This window comes from Gekko japonicus, unplaced genomic scaffold (genome assembly GCF_001447785.1).
Source record: "Gekko japonicus isolate JY-2015 unplaced genomic scaffold, Gekko_japonicus_V1.1 scaffold408, whole genome shotgun sequence".
Taxonomy (NCBI): Eukaryota; Metazoa; Chordata; class Lepidosauria; order Squamata; family Gekkonidae; genus Gekko; species Gekko japonicus.
Genome location: NW_015163618.1, coordinates 721,534 through 725,432, shown reverse-complemented (window position 1 = coordinate 725,432; position 3,899 = coordinate 721,534).

The window sequence follows — 3,899 nt, the reverse complement described above, 5'->3', positions numbered from 1 at the left end:
AAGGGGAGGGGGGGGGAGGGGGAAGAGACCAGCGGCCCAGCGGCAGGAGCCGCCGGGGCTCGCTTCGGAGGAGAGGGGGAGGAGGGGAGGAGAGATGAGCGAGGCCCGACGGCTCGCTTAGGAGGGGAGGGGGAGAGAGATGAGGGAGGCCTACGGAGGGGAGGGGAGGGGGAAGAGAAAAAGTGGAGACCCAACAGTACGCAACATTTTGTTGCGGGTCTCCACTTGTGCTCTCTACTTCACATTTTGCTTTCAATCATTTCAGAATAGAAAATCTCCATTCCATCCCACCACTGTATAAGATTTCTCGAGTTTCTTTCTGTAGTGCTCTTCCAGAATTGCCAAGAGGTTAAGAAGGAAAGATGACCATAGACAGATTTCTTCTACACAAGCTATAATCCTTTTCTAAGGATTGATTTACATGTTATGGTCATCATGTATATAATTCACTTGTAGCGCCTGCCATACATCTTCGGCACTTCTCATCATACCACATTTCTTATTGGATAATTAAAGTGAGTGCCCATGTGGCAAGCTGCTGCACATTAACTACTCACAACATTGCTACAGTTGCCAAGTAGAGACATTTAAAGCAGCTTCCACATGGAAACCTTGGCCTGTAAATTTATAATCACACAATCCACAGCTCATCTAAATTAAATAGTTGGATTTAAGCCAATTCAGTCCCTTACTTATGGCACTGGAATTCAAAGACACAGAGTGAAATAAATAGCCCCATCTACTCCAGTGTAGTGACTCTGGAGGCAATGCTCACATCCTGCTGAGCTTCGGACTGCAACCAGTGTGGGGTTGCATTCTCTTTTAGCAATCCAATTTTAAAGCCACGTAATGTGACAACCATCACATCCCCTCTGGGCAGTACCAAATGAACTTTTAATTATATCAACAATATCAACAGACTTTGCAACCTTTTGTTCTTATGGCACTGATGATCAGCAACCTAACTAGGACACGGAAGAACTTAACCCATTTTTATTTATTTTGATTTTACTCTTGCTCTAAACTTCAAAAGATCTATAAAAAAGAGTGACTTGTACCAATAAAAGAGAATATTTAATTTACCCAGTGGGATTAACAAATTACACATGTTTGTGGCACGTACATATGTCATAAAGGGCATGATCAGCTGGTCTTAAACTGGTAGCTAACATAGTTGTAACAAAAAGGTGAGGTATGATTGAATTAAATTTGACAGCTTCCTAATTCATTAACCTCTTCTGGCCTCTTCTAGAGAAAAACAAAAGAGAATACAGGTTTTATAAGTAGGGTTGCCAAGTGGCACTTACCCTTCCAGTGGGGGACGCCAGATCGGTTCCTGGTGCGTGCACGCGCAAAGCGCGCACGCGCCGCATGCACGTCACAGGGAAGTAACGTCATGACGCCGGGCACGCTGGGGGCGGGGCCACGACCATACAAGGGGAAACCATAGAGTTTTCCCTTGTATGGCCGTGGCCCCGCCCCCAGCATGCCCGGCGTCATAACGTCACTTCCCTGTGACGTGCACGCTGGGGCAGGGTTCCCCCGGGGGCCGATTCCCCGGCGTCGGGGAATGGGCCTCTGGGGCGGGGGGATTTCCGCCCGCTGGGGGATTTGGCAGCCCTATTTATAAGGGATTGTTAGAAGTGCAACAAGATGTTGAGAAAATCACAAAGATTTTAAAGATAACGTGGATGTAAATTTAATGTTTAAAAAAAAGGTAAAGGTTCCCTTGCTTGAAAGCCAGTCGAATCCGACTCTAGGGGTGCGGTCCTCATCTCTGTTTCAAAGCCGAAGAGCCAGCACTGTCCAAAGACATTTCCGTGGTCATGTGGCTGGCATGATTAAACACCAAGGCGCACAGAACGCTGTTACCTTCCCACTGAAGTGGTACTTATCTACTTGCAATGTCTTGCTTTCGAACTGCTAGATTGGCAGGAACTGGAACTAGAGACGGGAGCTCACTCCGTCATGCGGCACACTCGGGTCTCGAACTGCTGAACTACCGACCTTCCACAGCCTGCAGTTCAGCGTATTAAGGCTGCCTAATCTTATGAATGTACCCAACTAATGAAGTTATCTTCTGAGGCCTTGTCTTGGGTGCCCTTCCTTCTGAGATTAGGGGGGTGGAATCACCTTTTCAGTCATGGCACCCAAGCCCTGGAACTGGCTCCTCAGGGAGATTCACCCATCCCCTTCAGTTGGCATCTTCCACCAGCAGCTGAAACCCTTTTTGTTTGCTTTGGTGTTCTCTCAGTGATCCCTCTTTTCTGCCCTATGCTTTAATTTATGTTTTTGTATGCATATTTTGGCTTTGGTAACAAAGTGTGGGGCTTTTTTGTTTTAGTGGTTTTTAAGATGTAATTTTATTGTGTTTTATAATGTTAGCTGTTAGAAAGGCAGGTTATAAATTTTGTACGTAAAAAAGTAAATATTCTTAAGGCATAAACTCCACAAGAAGTTGGGGCTATATGGCTGGATCTCCCAGCATATATTTTGACTGTAAAAAACCACTGTGGGTAACGAGGGGATGCTACAGAAGTGCAGGAGCACATAGGATGGACTTTTTGCAACTAAATCAGAGGATCTGATCAAAGATTCCTCAGCATCACATGAAGACTCACCCTAAGAATGGTAACAAGGAAACTGATACTGAACATGGTGCTTAGGCTTGCCAGCTTCCAGGTGGGGCCTGGAGATCTCCAACTTTTACAACTGACCCCCAGCTGACAGAGATCAGCTCCCCTGGAGAAAATGGCTGCTTTGAAGGGTGGACTCTATGGCATTGTACCATGCTGAGGCCCCTCCCCTCCCCAAACCCCCCCCTCTTCCGGATCCACCCCCAAAGTCTCCAGGTATTTTCCAACCCAGACCCGGCAACCCTAGTGGTCATACTGTAGGGATAGTAGAGGCAGAGCATAGCGAAGAAATTTAAAATACTTGCAGGTGACATTTTAGAGCATCTATTGTACTGAAAATGGAACTGAGATGAAATAATCTTAATCAAGACATATTAAAATAATATGCCAATAAGTATGCTGAGCACATTCCCTCTGCACAGAATGGCTTGGCTTGCAATTGTTTGCAGCCCGCTATAGATAGTTTCCATCTTATTTTTTAGGAATGTTTTGCTCAGACTCACTGTAAGGGGCTGCACACATTTGTTCCAGACATATAGCATTTATATATGTATAGAAATATAAATAGATTTTGAGTTTAGTGGTATTTCCGTTCCTCACTGATGAGTACCATTTAAAAGTTAAAGAATTTGCACACTATATTTTGAAACTATCCTTTTGAAGAGAGTATGGCGTTTCATAGTTTTGAAACTGATTTTCTGATTGATACAGGAAATAGCAGACTTTCTAGCAGATGAGAAAAAATAACTATGATACAGGGCCTGTAGCCAAAATACCATGAAAAAATTAACAGTGGATCACAACAGTGGGTCATAATTTATCAGTTTAGTGTAGATGTACTGCATATGCAGTATATATATTCCAAGTGTGTATACATATTACTGGATACTTTTATATAAGACCTATTGGCAGGGCATTTTTTGTAGAAAAAGTCCAGCAGGAACTCATTAGCGTAATAGGCCACATCCAACAGTAGAAACTCATTAGCATATTAGGCCACACCTCTGACAGCACAGCTCATTAGCATATTAGGCCATGCCTCCATGCCTTTCTTTGGCTTGCCTGGGCACCCCCCGGCTGTGGGAAGCCTGGGCAAGCCCCTCTTTGAAGGGAAGGGAGTTTAAACTGCCTTCCCTTGGCTTGCCCGGGCACTCGCAGCTGTGGGGAACCCGAGCAAGCTGGCCCTTGGACAGGCTGGGGAAGGCACGGGGAGGCATTTAAATGCCTCCCCGATCCTTCCAGCCCCCCCTGGCCTGCCTGCCT